This window comes from Callospermophilus lateralis, chromosome 1 (assembly GCF_048772815.1).
Source record: "Callospermophilus lateralis isolate mCalLat2 chromosome 1, mCalLat2.hap1, whole genome shotgun sequence".
NCBI lineage: Eukaryota > Metazoa > Chordata > Mammalia > Rodentia > Sciuridae > Callospermophilus > Callospermophilus lateralis.
The window spans coordinates 106,455,074-106,475,006 of NC_135305.1; positions in this window are offsets into that span (position 1 = coordinate 106,455,074).

The window sequence follows — 19,933 nt, forward strand, 5'->3', positions numbered from 1 at the left end:
TTTAGTTTTTTCTCCGGCATGAAGGGAGCCCATCAAAAATCCGGAAGAGGTATCAACTGTAACATGTAAATATTTTAATTTTCCAAATTTTGGCAAGTGTTTGATGTCCATCTGCCAAATATGGTTAGGTATCAGTCCTCTAGGATTGACTTCAAGATTAACTTGTGGTAAAAAGGTCACACAATTTTGACATTGTTTTATTATATGTCTGGCTTGTTCTTTAGTTATTTTAAAACATTTTTGTAAAGTATTAGCATTGACATGGAACCTTTTATGAAAATTTATAGCTTCTTCTATTGTGGAGAAAATATGTATGTCATGTGTAGATTTATCTGTTAATTCATTGCCCAAACTAAGGGCTCCAGGCAATTCTGTATGTGCCCTGATATGTCCTATAAAGAATGGATCTTTTCTGTTCCAGATTAGACTTTGTATAGTGGAAAACAAAGAGAAAACAGTAGAAGAAGGGGAAATCCTACCAGCATCTTCAAGGGATACTATAGCATTAACTACATACTGACTATCAGAAAATAAATTAAATACAGAATTTTTAAACATCATAAAAGCTTGTAATACTGCATTAAGCTCTACCTTTTGAGCTGATTGTTTGGGTACTAAAAATGTAAAAGTTTGATCAGGGGTAACTACTGCTGCTGTACCATTTTTGACCCATCAGTGAATATATTTGGAGCATTCATGATAGGGTTTTTTTTTTTTGTCATTTTTGGAAAAACTACAGGATGCTTAGACCAAAAAGACAACAAAGGATTAGATGGTAAGTGATTATCAAATGCAACATTAGATTTACACATGATTATTGCCCAAGTATTTAACTCATTAGCTAACTCATCAATTTGATCCATAGTATATGGAGTAATAATTTTATTGGGAGAAATCCCAAATACTCCCTTTGTTGCTTTTATTCCTTTGAGTATTAATTGTCCTACAGCCTCAGGATATCTAGTAAGAATAGTATTAGGAGAATAAGATAAATATATCCACAATAATGGACCTTCTTGCCAAAATACTCCTGTAGGAATATTTTTTGTTGGTAGTACAATAAATAATAAAGGCAAACTTATATCAATTCTATCCAAATGCATATTTTCTAATGATTTTTAATGCCTTTCTTGCTTTAGGCGTTAACATGCGGGGTGAATTTGGATCTGATGGACCTTTTAGGATATCAAATAAAGGTCCTAGCTCTCCTATTGGTATGCCTAGATAAGGCCTTATCCAATTTATGTCTCCCAATAACTTTTGAAAGTCATTAAGTGATTTGAGTTGATCTACTCGTATTTGAATTTTTGGTGGATGGACAATGGTTGAGGATAGCAGAACTCCTAAATAATTAATTGGAAGATTTAATTGTACTTTATCTATTGCTATCTCTAGATTATAACTTTTTAATAAATTTGTAAGTGTGGCATAACATTCTAGCAATGTGTTTTTATCTTTATGTGCCAATAACCTATCATCCATATAGTGAAATATTTGTAGTTCAGGATTTTGATTTCTAAGTGGTTGGATTGCTTTGTTAACATAAATTTGACATGTAGTTGGGCTGTTAGCCATCCCCTGAGGGAGTACTTTCCATTCATATCTCTGATCAGGACCTTCATGATTTAGTGCAGGGATAGTAAATGCAAAATGTGGACTATCCTCAGGATGAATTGGAATTGAAAAAAAACAATCTTTAATATCTATAGCTAAAACATACCAGGTTTTTGGTAAAGCAGACAATTGGGGAATCCCTGATTGAGCAGGTCCCATAATAACCATCTCATTATTAATGGCTCTTAAATCTTGCAATAATCTCCATTTACCAGATTTCTTTTTAATGACAAAAATGGGAGTATTATGGGGAGATACGGAAGGTTGTATATGTCCCTCCGCTAATTGTTGTTTGACCAGGTCATGGGCTACTTGTATCTTTTCTTTAGTCAAGGGCCACTGAGGAACCCACACTGGTCTGTCTGATTTCCAAGTAATTTTGATTGTCTCAGTGGCCCTTTTTGAAAACCCAATCCATGTCTATTTATTTCTTGATCTATTTGAATTGGTGCTGTCATACCTTGTTCTTGTTCTCTTAATCTTTTTTCTTTCCTAAAGCCTTGTCTAGCCCTAGTAGTGGGCACATTAGGACTGATGTTATTTGTTAATGTCAAACCTAATTGATCTAGGACATCTCGTCCCCATAAATTTATAGGAAGATGATCCAATACATATGGCTGTATAGTTCCTTCACATCCTTCAGGATCCTTCCAATCTAATACCATTGCACTTCTATGGGGATTAGTCGCCACTCCTAGGCCTCAAAGCGTTTGAGTGGCTTGTTGTAATGGCCAATGTTTTGGCCATTCTTGACAAGATATGATGCTGAGGTCAGCACCTGTGTCCAGCAGCCCATTAAATTCATGTCCTTGAATATTTAGTTTTAGCATGGGGCGAGAATCTAAATTTAAAGACAGCATAGCCCAATCTACACCTGTGGAGCCCAATCCCCTGGTACCTCTTTCTACAGTATGACTGGAAAATTTATCATGTAGGCTGGGCACTATTAAAAACTGTGCTATTCTATCTCCTGGTGAAATTACTGATATACCTCTTGGAGAACTAGCTATAATTTTTATTTCACCTTCATAATCGGGATCAATTACCCTGGGACTTATCATAAGTCCTTTTAGTGTAGAAGAACTGTGTCCCAATAATAAGCCTACTGTTCCTTGGGGAAGAGGTCCTTTTACTCCTGTGGGAATGATTTGAACTCCCATCTCTGGAGTTAGTACTGCTCTTGCAGAGGTGCAGATGTCCAACCCTGCACTCCCACTAGTTTGTCTGATGAGGGATCTAATGGATAATGTGTCCTGGGCACTACCTTGATGGTGCTGCTGGGTTCCTCCATTGCCCCGTATATTTGTGGTTGTGGGCCCCAGAGCATTGGGCCCTCCAGTCCGTTTTTTGGCAATGGAGCCTGATGCCTTTCTCCACGATATCCTGGGTAAACACTTGGTCCTTGTCCGTTTTTTGATAACGGAGTGCCCTCTATGGTGGTTTGAGAATGGCATTCATTAGCCCAATGTCTCCCTCTACGGCATCGTGGGAAAATACCTGGTATTCTATTCCTTTGATACCTAGCTTTGTTAAACCCTCCTCCTATGGTGCAACTCCTTTTAAAATGTCCTGTTTGTTCACAATTGTAGCATGTTTTTGGCCTGGCATCAAAAGCCTGTTGTACTGCTGCCAAGACTTGCCCTTGTTCATTAATGTCTGTACATAATTTAATATATGTGTTTAAATCTTCATGTTTCCATAGTCTAATGACCTCTCTGTAGCAACGATTTGCTTGGTCATAAGCCAGTTGTTTTATAAATGGCATTGCCTGTTCTGTATCTCCAAATATTCTAGAAGCTGTCTGAATAAGCCTATCTACAAATTCAGTGTAAGGTTCATTAGTTCCTTGTATTACCTTAGATAACTGTCCTTGTAAATCTCCATGCCACTGTAAAGTTTTCCATGCCCTAACCGCATCTACAGCAATTTGTGCGTATACACCAGGATCATATTCAATTTGTTGCCGTTGACCCTCATAAGGTCCCTTTCCTAACATTTCTAGATTTCTTTGAGGGTAACTGGCTGCTGCATTTCGCCTAGCTGTCTCTGTGCAAAATTCCTCATTGGCAACCTTCCATAACAAATATTGTCCTCCATTTAGCACAGATCGACACATGTTAGCCCAATCTGCTGGTGTCATGTCCAAGTTGGTAATAGATTTGACCATACTTATGGTGAAGGGTGCTTGCAGGCCATAGGTTGTTACAGCCTCCTTTAATTGCTTCACTGTTTTGAAATCTAGAGCACGGTAAATTCGTTGCCCTCCTGCCTGCTCAAGTACAGGGCATGCTAATCTTTGGGGTCCTGCCTCAGGATTTTGTCCATCAACTGCGGGGGTTGAGGGCCGCTCAGCTGTAGGTGGAGCTGTTGGTTGAATTACGCCCTCTGGTGATAGAATGGAGTTAGTAGCAGCCTCCTGTTGTAATTCCCTGCCTGATGGTTGTTTTTCCTCTAAGCTTTCTTTCTTCAAATTTTCCTCTGTCTGACTAACTCGAGAGACCTTCTCTTTTGCTTGACCTGACATGTTTTTTACCACAGTCTGGACCTCTAATAATTTACTTAACAGTCTTTCAGTTTGTTTTTTACTAGTTTCTAATCTACTATAAAGGTAATGCAACCCAATAAGATAACATAAAACAAAACCAAAACAGAATGAAACAAAAACGGAGCAAAGAATAGTTGTATCAATTTTCTCTTTCTCAGGGCCGAACAACTTCAAACCTTGAGGCAACCATTTTTCCCAGTTTGCCTGAGAAAATTCTAGGGATAGGCAGCTTGAAACAAAACCAAAATAAATCAAAAGAAGAACACATTGTTTTTTGAAATGGTCACCCATTCTGTCGCCTTCCCTCAGGGGCGAGCAATTTTACTCACCTCCAAGCTTCAGGCGTCCCCCGCTCGGGCCACCAATTGCCGCAGTCTGGCTGGGCACAAGATCACGAGCCACTCAAACAGAAACAAACTTTATTTTTGAAATAGCCGCCAATACCCCGTACGCACCCGGGAAGATTCCTGATCCACACACACGGCGTTCCCCTGGTCTCCTCCCGGAACCCCAGAGCAAGTTCCTCCCCCGGAATTCCCTCCTACTGCACTTTCCCAACCAATGGGAACTCTCTAGGAGTCCCGCAGCAGGCCGAGGTAAACATCAGGAGTCCGGTATCCATATGAATGTAATTTTTAACATAATCATATCATCTCAATGGCTAGCTGGCATCACCTTTCAATCAAAAGTGCCATGCATCATATTAACTGGCTGTGGCTTTTAGCACTCTGCCACTGAGCTACAGACCCAGATCAATTTGCACATTTCTATTACTATACATATCATCAAGTTATTATTTAATTCTTCCTGGACATGTTTTCATTGTTTTATTCATAGACGTGTGCCAAGTGTTTTGTGGTTGTTGTTCTTTTATCTCATTTTTTTTTAAAGAGAGAGTGAGAGAGGGAGAGAGGAAGAGAGAGAGAATTTTTTTAATATTTATTTTTTAGTTCTCGGCAGACACAACATCTTTGTTTGTATGTGGTGCTGAGGATCGAACCCGGGCCACACACATGCCAGGTGAGCACGCTACCACTTGAGCCACATCCCCAGCTCCTCTTTTATCTCATAATTCAAAAGTGTCTGGTCAGAAAACCATATTTTTTTTGTTTGTGCTGATCCTCACTATCTTTATATTTTTGTGCTGAATGGTGAATTCATTTACTGCATTATATAAGAATGGTTTGAGGAATCTGGTAAATGTATGAATTTTTAGAGAAATTTAAGCATTTTCTTCTCAATCACATTTGGAAAATATGAATTTGAAATTATTTTACATGTTATTTATTCTGTTTCTCTGGTTTTTATTTGCCTGCTTGTAAAGAAAGCATTGTGAATCCAGGATCTCAAATCACACAAACAATGATTTGGATGGGGATTTCCAGTGGAGATTGTTTACCCTCCATTATCCAGAGCCATAGTTGGAATATGCAAGTTTCTTTGATGCTTCTCCTTATGGGATTATTATTATTTTTTATTATTACTATTATCATTATTATTATTGTTTGTAGTTCCATTGTCATCTAGGGCCAGGCTTACTGCAAAATGACAGCTTTATTTGGGATCCCAGATAGAACATCTGATCATAATCATTAAACCTAGAGTTACTTTACATCATGGTTTACCTTTGTTGTTCTGGATTCCATCAGATTTATATTTGTTCTGGATTTTTAATTTTTAAAGACAAAATAATATTATTTTTGGCAGATTCAAGAAAGTTACTGTAGTCTTGGTAGAATTTCCCTTCACGTTCACAGCTTCTGCTATGATCTGGTTGAGTAGTATGTGGGGTAATGTTTGAGACCAGGAAAACAATTCTTTTAGTACAAGGTTAAGTCAGAGAAATGACCTGCTCACCTGTGTAAGTTCTTCTAGACCCAACATAGCACACATGTTGTTTTAAGAACAGAATGCTGGGATCTTTCTGATAATATAAAATGCACTTGGCCATAAGAAAAGAAAAACAGGATGTGTTATTGTGAGGGCTTCACTACTAGAAAAACATTTTTTCTTTCAAAGAGTGAAATAACTGTTTTGTATCATGTCATCAGTTGCTAAAATAGAAAAATCAATTAATTCTAAGAAAGGTTTGATATTTTTTCCAGGAGATTCAAGAAAGCTTTTGAATGTTTATTCTGCCCAAGGTGAAATAGTATTATTGTGAATGTTTTTATAAATTCAAATGAAAAGCTCAATAATGTGTTTTACAATAGCATATCAGATTCAAATACAGATTTGGGTGATCTAAAGCATCAAGGAAAAGAGTATTGTTACATTAGGAAGCTTTTGAAGCAGAAATGAACTTGAATTGGTTGTTCTGAGGTATAATTCAAGCTGTTTCCAAAACAGCTGTACTATTCTACCAATGAAAATAAAATCTATGATTGTTTAAAATATTTAATACACACAAACACACTGCTCTTGTATACCAACTACATATCCAACAAATGTCTACAAAAACTAATGCTAAATTCCATACAAGAATAGATACATGAGCTGGGGATGTGGCTCAAGCGGAAGCGCGCGTGCCTAGCATGCGTGCGGCTTGGGTTCTATCCTCAGCACCACATATAAACAAAGATGTTGTGTCTGCCGAAAACTAAAAAAAAAAAAAAAAAAAAAAAAAAAAGTATTAAAATTCTCTCTATTCTCTCTCTCTCTCTCTAAAAAAAATATAGATACATAACAGATCATATGAATAGACATACCTATCTGTATATTTACTTAAACATGTACATCAATATGGAAGAACATGCTTACTTTTTTGCTAACTATCAATAAATTATTATTAAGGTATATCATCTCTAAAAACTTTCAAAAGTCAGCCTCGGTGTCTACAGTGGCATTGAACTATATTTAGTAAGAGTCCTCTAAAATCAGTTTATATAGTATTTAAATTCTCATTAAGTAACTGAAAACATATGTTTTCAGATTTAGAAAAGTATACTTTTTAAAAAATATTTATTTTTTTTAGTTTTAGGTGGACACTATATCTTTATTTTATTTTTATGTGGTGCTGAGTATCAAACCTACAACTCAAAGTCAATGTGTGTTCAGCTAAGAAATGGATGAAATGCATACTTGCTCAAGTTAATTAGAGAGCCCTAACTGTGGCAAGTTATTTGTTCTGCCTCTGTCTGAAAGAACAAACCCATGATGCTCTGGCCACCTCCTGGCTGCTCAGCCAAGTTTCTCACCCTCACTCTGGTTCTTGTAGCTAGATCAGCAGCAGGGATGGCCATTATGGTGGCAAGAACAATAATGCATATGACAATATGTATGCATTCAGGTGGTTTGAGCTTTACATTCCTTTGTTACTCTCATGATAAGATCATGTGTGAAACTCCTAGAAATCATTTGGCAGCAAGGAAAAAAGAAAGGAATCAAGGAAAACTGACTGTTTATGTAAAGGAGACAAAGTTAGGGTCTGGGAGTGTAGCTAAGTGGTAGGGCTTGTATCTAGCACATGAGGCTCTGGTGCCTTATCCACCATTGGGTGGGAAGAAAAAAGGGACAAGATAAAGATTTAATCTGGAAATTACTAAATTCCCTTGAAAAAAATGGCCAGTTTCACTATTAAGAAGTTATAGGAGTTCATAAGAAAATTGAACATAATTCAAATTATATTGAATTTCTTTACATTGAGGTTATTCTTTCTTAAATTCCAGTCCTACTCTGTATGTTTGTGTGTGTGTTTGTGTGTGTGTGTGTGTGTGTGTGTGTGTGAGAGAGAGAGAGAGAGAGAGAGAATATGAGTGACGGAGAGAGACAGAGAATGCCAAAATTATTAGGAGATTCTACATGTGATGAAATTTCAGGAAAATTTGATCTTGTATTTGATACATTTACCCATATATAATTTATCTACAATGTTATAGTACAAAGAAAAGTAAATGCTATTCTTTTTTAATTTTTAAATTTGTTTTAATGAGTTATACATGACAGTAGAAAGCATTTATGCACTTTAAAAATAAAAAGATATGACTTTGGAGGCTGAGGCAGGATGATCTCAAGTTCTAGGTCAGCCTTAGCAACTTAGTGAGCCTCTCAAAAACAGACCTTGTTTTAAAATAAAAAAAATAAAATAAAATAAAAAGGGATAAGCATATAGCTCAGTGGTAAAGAACCCCTAGGATCATTTTCCAATACCAAAATAATTAATAATAATACAAAAATCTCAGTCCAGTTTGGCATGTTAAGCCCAATAGAAGCAACACATATGGTAAATTTCACAGGAACATGAGTGTCTGAATCAAAATATGCTAAATCATGATTTGATTCATTTCTGGCTGATTTCTATCCTTGCTTTCTTGCATTTTTTTTACTTGCTTATTCTTTCATTTTGGTGACCCTTTGATTGACAGTCCTATAGGAAAGCTGATTCGAAAATCTCAGTAATATATAGGATTTGGATTGTAGCTGCCGGGGAGTGCAACCAAATACACAAATAAGCCAGCATCAGAAATTGTCAGTTAAACACAGTTACGCTGAGGTATTGGTCATTCCTGCCATGCTTAGACTTCCTGTAGTGCTTCTAGTTAGTCAACTGGCAGTATAAAATCTATTCCATTCCCCCACCCATTGAGATCTTCATCATAAAAAGAAATTGTTTAACTTTTGTGTTAATGAGAATTCCTTTCATGGTTATACTTCCCCAGCTTCAATGACACTGATCTCAGATCTATTCTGTGTAATTGAGTGGGAAATCACAGTCCAGCAATTTGTCAGTGGCTTTTGTGCCTTTCATGTTTGTACCATAACATTTGCTGGATTCAGATTAATAGATGGCTTTGGTCCTCTCAAAAGAAATAACAATGTCAACTTCACACTCATTTTATGATGGAAAATCTTTGCCATCATAGTTTTCACATGAAAGATATATTTGCCACTTCTCAACTGTCAAGTCTAATAGAAAGGGGATATAAATGATGTATTTCTTTTTAGTCATCAACCCTTTAAGGTTATGACATGATGTGACATACCTATTTGTCATGATAAAGTAAGCACTTTTATTGATGTCTTGAATTTTTAATGTTTTCCAGTACTGGACATATTCTGAGTTTATTCTGAGGTGTACAAACTTTTACAGCATGCTTCATGTGAGGGCTTGTTTAGAGTTAATTACATTGTTACTAGTGATATATCAAATAGTAAAATATTCACTGTAATTATTGTTAATATCTTGCATTAAATATTTCACTACAAAGCAATATTTATCTGAGCTTATGGTTTTTAAGTAAAAATAAGAATAAACTTTCAAAAATGACGAAAGAAATGAGATATAATCTAATAGACACAACACAGCTGGAACATTAGCTTTTTTTCTAAAAATATAGTTATTAAAATCTTTTATTTCATTCTAAAAAACATACATAGAACATGGCACTGATTTTTTTTTTTTTGTACCAAGGATTGAACTCAGGGGCACTAAACCACTGAGACACATCCCAAGCCCTTTTTTGTGTTTTATTTAGAGACAGGGTCTGAGTTACTTAGTGACTCGCTAAATTACTGAGGTTGGCTTTGAACTCGCCATCCTCCTTTCTCAGTCTCTACAGCCACTGGGATTACAGGCATGCACCACTGTGCCTGGGTCATGGCACCAATTTTTAAAATCAAATCTAGATCAAGTGAACATTAAAAATTCCCAAATTGAAATAGTTAATATTTTTGTCATGAGAACATCAATGGTTGTCAAGAAATATTATTCTAAAAATTTCAAATCATGAGATACTTTTTTATTTTTTCTATTTTATACTTTATTTTACTTTTTCCTTAATAATACATATATACATTTTCATTAGTCACCATTGCATTACTTCTTGGTTTTCCAAATAATTCTATTGTCACAGTCCTGTCTTTTGATGAAGTTGTACCAGAAGTTTGAAAATATTTATATTTTAATTTTCTGTGCTTTTGACCTCTAAATGAATTTGTTTTGCCAACTGTTCCAAATATGTGTTAGCGAAGTAGACATTTTCTTTTGGACATCACTCTACCAGTATTTCAAATATATCTTTACTTAAAATATATTTTAGGAAGTGTCTTGTTTTGTCTACTAGTCCTCTGACCTAGCATTGTTGCTACCATCTCCCACCAGGTCCTGCCCAACTGCCTTCTAGTAGCACGCAGAACCTATTTTTCATGAAAAACACTACAGTGCATATAGTGGTGTCCTCCTTATACAATTGAATCTACATGAAGGTGTGAATAACCACTGAGCTCTAGTGAATACTTCTTATTTAACTACTATCTAAGAGCTCCATTTCCCTACCAGCAGAAAGTCCTTGACCTTTGTTCTTTCTCCTTCTGACTGACCAGCTGAGACCTGTGTTGAATGGAGGAAGTATCATTTTGATGTTCAGAGTACTATGCCAGTGGGTATTTTGGTTGAACAGATTAGTCTGAGAATCATACATATGCATTTTGCACACATGCACACACACACACACACACACACGCACACACACATATTTATATATAATCATGCATATAATAAATGTAATTTATTTACAAATGAGGTTCAACACAAATAAATTATATTGTTGTGCATATTGAAAATATAAAACTTTGGAACCTTGCCTGGTTGGAATATGGTATCTGAGTTGTCTGCCGTCCTGCAATCCCTTGTTCTTCCTTTTGTGCATTTGCTTCTATCCATAAGATTGAGGAGTCAGAGTAAACTGCCTTTTTTGAATCATGATCACTTGGATGAATTCTTGTATTGGATCTGTTTCTTTTCTACTCTCAATCTTACAATATGTCTTGTTTGTGATAAGTTTTGTGTTGTGGCCAGCAGTGTGTCCCCACAAACTAGCGAGTGTTCTCAGTGAATATTAATAAAGAAAGGAAAGAGCCATTCAGTAATAACAAGAACAACCAAACCAGAATAAATTAATGATTACATTTTTTTAAGTCCAAAGTCTTAAGTCGCTTGAGGCATTTTATGTTAATTGCAAGTACAAAGCATTGCATTTCTACACAAATAATAATCATAGTGTCATTGACGTTTCTTTATCAGAAACTAGGGATTATGAAAATTATTTACCAATAACACATTCCTTATTCAATATCCACCCCAACCTTTGATGAAGGGGATTATTAGCCTGTACATAAATGTGGGCTGTATGAGTTGCTAAAGTTTGAAAACTAGTAAGCATCAGATCCAAGCTTTGCACAACGAATGGAGGCCACAGCATAGTATCTGAACCCTTAGATCGTATCACCCCTTCATATCACTGTATGCCCAACATCATGGTATTTTGTGATTACTAGAGATGGGCAGCAAATTGACCATTATAAAGCTTACTAGCTGGAGACTTTCTTTAGCTTTTTTAATTGATTTTATTTTCTTCTCTACTCCAGAGGAATTTCTTACTTTTGTTCTGGTAAAATTTGTCTTATTCTTCCATGTAAATTTCACTTGTGGGTTGCACTATCTTTGAATGAAGTATTTTAGTTGTGTTTTATTTGTTCCCAATGTTTATGTTTTGAAAAACAAAGATAAGATTTTAAATAAACTGTAACAATCAATTATGCCTTCTTAGAGATATTTTCAGATTTTTTTTTCATATATGTAACTCAATGGATAATAAATATGATCACTATGTATTCTACCTCTCAGGCACACAGTAATAGAATAAGGTGAGATTCATATTATAGACTGCTTCCTCCAGGAACTACCCAAGATTCAATTATTATGCAAGATAAACAAAGCATAGTTTGAAGATTTTGTCTGGGTAAATGGACAGAGCTACTTTTAAATTGTGGATGTTAATCCAGGATTTATATGTTTTAATTCAGTCTCTGGCAATAGTTCACAACCCTGGAATCCTTATACTCTTCTGCTATACGCAAATATTCTTTGGCAATATCAACCTTTATATTATAATTTCCATAGCAAGTGTTGCAAGCAGATGTTAGAAAACATTTTTTCACTTTGAATCTTCATGTTGTGTATCTACACAGTTATACCATACTCTACATAAAAATTTTGATCCTGGAAATAAGATGTTAATTTAAACATAGAAACCTAATAAATATTTGAAATTTACAGCCCTATTTAAAGTCACCTGTCATGAATATTTTAGAACTCAAATGATGACTTGCTCATATATATGATTAAAATTGATACTGTCTCTACACAAGTCATTTTAACTTCTTTTTTTTAAACAAAAAGTCATTTTCTCTCACAGATGTTCCCTCCATTCTTCAACATCTCTTGTTTGACAACCCAAGTATGTGTGTGTGCTTATGCATATGTATAAATTATGTATTATGTACATTTTTGAGTTCTGAAAAACACAAAAGCTTGTTATCAGTAACCCAAATTCTGAGGCATAGGATAATTAGAAGCAGATACAATTTCACTGATAAGAAAAGCCAACCAGTTGAGAGGATTTGAGATTTAACACAGAGAAACTATGAACTATGTGCTTGCCTTGAAAATAAATGTCCAGATTTTCTGACTTCCATAGGAACACAGGAAAAAGAATAGGACTTGGGGATAAATAGAGTCCCCATAAGCATAAAGAAGAGAGCAGCCTCCACACACTAGCTCCTCAAGTTCCTTAGTACTAGATGCTTTTAGGATCTTCCATCAGAAGACAGAGAAGCCAAGGAAGTGGAGCTGTATGTCAGTTAATTTCAGGTGACTGCTGCAAAGAGGTATACTGGATAGAGGACATATTCTGACCATAAATGCCACCAAGGATGAAGGATCCTGTTGAAATAGCCACTTAGAGGTCTATTCTGGTTTCACTTGGTTATTTATTTTTCTGACATAATGACTAAAAGGTGTTTTGTTATACTGAACTCTTTGCAGTAATTTAGATTTAAAAGCATAGTCCTGGAGGTGAGAGCTCATTTTTACTGCATAATGAAAGATGAAGAATTTAGAATGGGAGTGGTGGGCATAGAGAAGGAACAACTCAGAAACTAGAGAAGCAGGTAAAGGAAACCAGCAACTGTCAAGACCGTGGTGGGGCTGCACCTTGACTGGCACAATGGTAAGGGAGCCTGGGGCTCAGGAGGTTGAAAGGGCAGTAAAGGAAAAGGCCTTCTGATATTGAAGTTTTTTTTTTTTTCCTATTGATATATAAATTCACTCCAAGTCCTGAAACATTCAGCAAAATTCTCTACTTTCTTGAGTGCTTGATTTATCTGTGTTTATTGTTGTGTTGCTTGTTTATTTATTTTTTTCTTGTATGAAATCAAGGAAAGGGTTTCAGTGCTCCACTTAGGCTCTGGTCACATGAAGTAAGAATAAACGTACTGGACACTAAGATGATCCAAAATACAGTAGAAGCCAGAGCTCAGAAAATGGGAGATCTTTTAGGCTTAATATGTCATTAAATGAAGATCAAGTCAGTATTTTTGGAAATGAATTGGCATGGCATTTTCTGTTTGTGTTAGCCTGAACAGGTAAAATGTGACTCTGCACAGAAATTATCTACCTTTGCAGGAAATTTTTTCTTACATCCCTTGAGCAGCTACTCATGTAGAAAGAAGTGACAAACCTCAAAGGCCTTAGGAAATCACAGGTTCAGCCCAGGGTTTTTGTGGTACAAGCTGGAGGTTATGTGTGGAGGAATTCTTGACACAAATTTCTACACAAAGGCCTTGCTTGAGTGGACCCTGATCTGTGTCCCTCTGTTGGCTCCCTATTTATGGGCTGTGTTGAGAGGCTTTTCTGGGAGCTCTGCTTACCTTCTCATAGCACCTGGAATACCTGAGTGAAGACCATTCCTTTTAGAGTAGGGATACAGTCAACTTAATTGTTTGTTTATTTAAATACCAAATGGTTCTTTTATAACCTTATTCACATTTTTCTGTTGCTGGCTCCTATAGGATCCTACAATGGGGAGAAATGTGTATAATAACCTTAGAATATAAGGAAAATAATATATATTTATATTTTTCTTGTCTCTTCCTTTCTTTTCCCTCTGTTTCCATGCTGAGATATTCTGGAGTGAAACTGCTTCACAGGTAATGAAATGGTTGAAATTTGTGCATTGATTAATGGAAAACTATCAATTAAATTATAAAACATCAGTTATAGAAGGAGATATGAGAATACATGTATCAGAGAAAACAACTTTGAAATCACCTATCCAGTATTGTACTTATATCCAAATATACACAGTTCTCTTGAATCTCAAGAGTAAGAAAAAAAAAACAGTGTTATTACAACATGAGCAAAAGCACATGTATATTTATATAAGAACATAAAATAATGCTAAATACAAATATATTGTTAAGAAAATCCAGTTCACATCTACTAGAATGCCTAAAATAGGAGGAACCTCTGAAAAACCAATTTCTAGCTGGACTGTGAAGCAAGGAGAACTCCCATTCATTACTGACCTGAGTGCAAAGTGGTACAGCTACTTTGAAAGAAAATTTGGTAGTTTCTTAGAAAACTAAATATGACCTTGTAATACAAAAGGTAATGGTATTCCTAGGTATTCTTTCTAGAATTTCTTCTGATTTGAAGATATGTGTTTCCACAATAACCTGTGAGTGTTTACAGAAGCTTTAATTGTATTCTCCCCTAACTGGAAGCAACTAAGATGGATGTATAATCCAAATGTTGTCCTTTGATATGGTGAGATACCACTTAGCAACAAAACAGAATAAGCTATTTAACTAGAAAAAGGTGTAGATGAATTGTAAAATACATTACTAAGTGAAAAAAATCATTGTGGAAAAAAGTCAGTTATTATTCCATTTATATGTTATTCCTGAAAAAGCATAACAGAGAAACAGTGAACAACTCAAAAACTGTCAGGAGTCTAGAGCAGGGAATGGGTTCAGTAGATGAAACATACATGAATTTTTATGGAGGAGAAATTATTCCATATCATACTTTAAGGGTAATGATATATGTATATATGTAATATATATAATATTTGATACTATGAATTTGTCAAGACCTATTTAACTTCTGTATCTGTATATATACATACATTAAAAAACATGATGAGGTTTTCCAGGTTGTTATGCAAAATGTGACTAAATAATTTTAACTGGATTACAAATTCATTATACAACCTCACTAAATGGGGTGGGTGTACAGGTGTCAATCTACTAAATTTTGGAAGTCAGGGGAGTCTGAAAGACTAAAGACAAAAGGAACGACTCCAAACCAACCTACTCTAGCAAGTAAAATTGTTTCCCATAAATATATATCTTAAAAATTCTGAAACCTCTAATTAAACGATTAAATAAGTAGCTTGCAGATTATTAGGTTCAGATTTCTCACTTTTAAGGTAAAAAGTTACAGATAAGTCACAGTAAGTTAGAATAATCTATATATTAATGGTTTAGAATAAAAAATATCAATATAACTCAAGTTTAGCTTGAGGAGGACTGGTTGGGTATTCTGCAGGACATCCTTCTATTAGAATTTGTCTGGTATTTCTTTCATGAAAAGAGAAAATGCTTATGCATTTGGGTGACACTGACCAATAAATTACCATTCCATTTTCATCACATTATAACCGATGGATGTATATACTGTCACTCAATGGTTGCTGCTTTCGTCATCTTCCCTTCCCTGTGACAAAAGAATTGAGATAGACAACTTATAAGAGAAAAAGTGTACTTTGGTTCATGGTTTGCAGAGTTTCAGTCTACTGTCACCTGGCCCTGCCACTCTGGGCCTGTGGTGAGTTGGAACATCATGGTAGAGCAAAGCTGCTCACCTTAGGGAGAAAAGGAAGAAATTTTTAAAAATGAATGAATAAAAGGTGGCAGTGGGGCTCTGATGCTGATATTTCCTTCAAGGGCACACCCCCAGTGACATGAGCTCTTCCCACTAGGCCCTACCACCCTCCAAAAGAAACACAACCAATATTTAGCATATGGATCTTTGGGGGACATTTAAGACTCAAACTTTAACAGGTATGAGCTGTGAATAATGATTTCTGTTCAAAGAGTACAGACTGAAAAGGGAGGAAAATAGAGCAATTTTGTAGTGGAGGAACTTGATGAACTTCAGGAAGATGATCAACGTTGAAATCAATAGTCATGAGTCAGGTTGAGAGTATATGAACTTGATATAATGTCAGGAAAATGGCATTTTACCTCATTGGTCTCTTCTTTGCCAAAATCCATAACCATTTTCTCTTATCATGTGAAAAATATCAGACAAATTTTGATTGAGTGGTGTCCTATGGAATACCTGACTAGTTTTCATAAAAATGGTCAATATCATCAAAAATAAGGAAAGTCTGAGAACTGCCGCAGTCAGGAGAAGCCTAAGGAGACAAGATATAACAATGAAATGTAATGTGGAATTCTGGATGGGAGCCTGCAACCAAAAAAAAAAAAAAACAAAAAAAACCAAAAAAACAAAAACCAGATATTAGAGGTTTAAAAAAAAAAGAGAATCTAAATAAGGCTGGACTTTAATTAATAACAATGAGTCAATATTTCCTCCTCATCTAGAGTTTGTCTATTCCTCCCATTCTCCCCCCTCCCTACCCTACTATGAGTCAGTCAGATAGGGCAGAGGGGTGGGAGGGGAAGTGGGGGGAGGAGGTTATCAATGATGGTGGAATTTGATGGACATCATTATCCAAGCACATGTATGAAGATATGAATTGGTGTGAACATACTTTATATACAAACAGAGATATGAAAAATTGTGCTCTATATGTGTAATAAGAATTGTAATGCATTCAGCTGTCATGTATTTGAAAAATAAAATCAATTAATATGAAAAATGTTTCTTCCTCAATTGTAATAAAAAAGTACATTACTAATGCAAGAGGTTAATCAGGCCAACTGAATGTGGGACAAATAAAAACTCTCTGGACCCCCTTTTAATTTTTCTGTAAGTCTTTAAGTATTCCAGAATAAAAGGTTTATTAAAATAAATAAAGTACACCATATTATTTGTCTTAAATATGACATTTTTACCACTTTATATCTCTGTTTTCCTACAAGCAACTGGTAATTTGACTTCAATTAAAAATCAATGCATAAAAAAATCCCTAGCAACAATAAAGCAAACCCATGAACAACTCGGCTTTTCATGTAAATATTCTCACAGCAGTCTTCTCTCAGACATCATTTCCTAAAGGCTCCCCACCTCTGGATTCATTTCCCTACCTCTGTATTCAATTATCATCTCAATCACTCATTTTACATTTTCACTTCATTGCTTGTGTTCTCCTGCCATGCTGAGGGCCCTTATATTCACTGGTGTCCATTGGGTGCCTAACTTGACAGCAGGCCAGTGGATACTGACTTGATTATGCAAATATTCCTTTGCAGTTCAAAGTTTTTCTTTTACATTTTTTTTTTTAATCTGCAAGTTTCTTCTCCAAGTGCTTAGTCATAGGTGGCAGTAGCTGCTCCCTGTAGTGCACTCGAAAGTGCATATTAAAGGGATGAGTGTTTGCATAGATTTGATAGATTTCCCTCCTGTCTGTTGGCCTTTACTTTAGAACACATGGGTAAAGCTATTTTATAATTACCTTTTTTTTTTTTCTTCAACCATCAAGCCAAAGTGATGAACTTCAAATTAGTGTTGTCCACTAGGGCACATCTCCTCCCTTATATGAAATGGAAATAACTTTCCTCTTTACTCCAGATGAAATAATGATTTCCAAATATAATTGTAATCTACCAAAAGTACTGAACCTTAGCATTTCTATGATTCATTGGAACCAAGCTGGCTTTCCTATTTGAGTGGCAGTGGCAGAAAAGGCCAATCTTTGCAGCATGGCAATCCCTGCTCTTTGAGGGAGTTTGTTTTGATGCATGATTTTCTTTATAATACTTGCAGCTTCTAGTATATTGTTCCTTATGAGTTTTCTGTCAGGATCTTAAAATATCTGTTATAGCTCCCCACAAATATAAAAGTTTAAGCTCTAGATGCATCCTGAAAATTCCTAAATATCAGAGTTCAGTTTATGTAAATAGAAAATAATTTTTAAGAAAGACTTATCTATCACTTTTAAATATTGTTTTTACAGAGACACTTCATGACTCCAGTTAATCATGTGTTTGTTTTAGCTTGTACCAGACTAGTACAAAAAGACAATCTAAATTTTTGGAACATGTTTTCGTTACACTATTTATTACATAAAACATCTAAGGGCAAAATTCCAACATCTGACATATTATAAATTGGAGAGAAAAAATAGGGAAGAATCGTGTTTGATTCCATGTTTCAAGATGTGTTCATTAAATTTTTAGGAATAAAAAAATACTGAGAGACTCACTCTGGGGTTTAGGTCCTGGCCCAGGACCACCACTGATCATGCCTAGGACTACCCCTACCACCCATGAAGAAGCCCAGGCCCAGGTTACACCCAGGTCTGCCCAGCTGACTGGCAGATCCATGCTGGAGTTCAAGCCCAGATCATATCTAGCACACCGCCTGGGCTCACCTGGGAGCTCAGGTCTAACCCACCTCTATCTTAGGACACTGCAGTCTAGCATACTGTGACATGCTGCACAAGTGCTCTACCACTGAGCTACAACCCCAGCCCTCATTCTAGTTTCTTGATGTCTCTTGATTACATAATCCTTTACAACACACTTGGAAGAAATGCTTCCCCCAACTCTGACATAGCCCTCCCCACACAGCAGCCTCCATCCTGCAACAACAGACAGGGCCTAGAAGCAGCTGTGTCTTGAAACAGGTATCTCAAAGCCTTTGTAAGGCCCCTCCTTTTAGCCCAATCTATGAAAGTGGTTGCATCCATCTCGGAACATCCCCTTTAGTTGCAGTAGCATCCATTGTGGGGCACTGGCAGGGTCTGGAAGCCCTTGGTAGGTGGGATACAGATAATCTGCAGGAACACTATAAGATTATAGGGTAGAAACTATAATACCTTATATACACATTTCAAGAACAGAAGAAAACATACACAATATGAAAAAACAAGGGAAGAAAGTATCCCCAACAAACCAAGATACTACAATAATAGAATTCATGAATAGTCAGTGGATGAAATGTCAGAGAAAGAGTTCAGACTGTACAAAATTAAAATGATCTGGGAATTAAAGAAAGACCTGAATGAGCACATACAGGCAAAAATTGGTCACTCCAACAAAGAGATAAGAGAGCAAATAAAGGCAACCATTGATAATACCAACAAAGAGAAAAGGGAGCAAATACCGGTAGCAAAAGATTACTTCAAAAAAAAAAAAAAAAAAAAAGCACATCACATCGAATTAGGCCCTGACTTCCTGTACAAGACTCCTAAAGTACAAGAAATAAAATCAAGAATTAAGAAATGGGATGGACTCAAACTAAAAAAGCTTCTTTTTAGCAAAAGAAAAGATCAATGAGGTAAACAGAAAGCCTACATTTTGGGAGCAAATTTTTGCCACACACATGTCAGATAAAGCATTAATCTTCAGAGTATATAATGAACTCAAAAAACTTAATAACAAAAAAACCAAAAACCCAATCAATAAATGGGCTAAGGAGCTGAACAGAGACTTCTCAGAAGATAAACATTCAATCAATAAATATCTGCAAAAATATTCAACATCTCTAGTAATTAGAGAAATGATCTCTAGTAATTAGAGAAATGCAAATCAAAACTACTCTAAGATTTTATCTCACTCCAGAATAGCTATTATCAAGAATATAGACAACAATAAATGTTGGAGAGGATGTGGGAAAATAGGTGCACTCATACATTGCTGGTACAAGTTGGTGCAACAAATCTGGAAAGAAGTATGGAGATTCCTTAGAAAACTTGGAATGGAACCACAATTTGACCCAACTCTTCCACACCTTGGTCTATA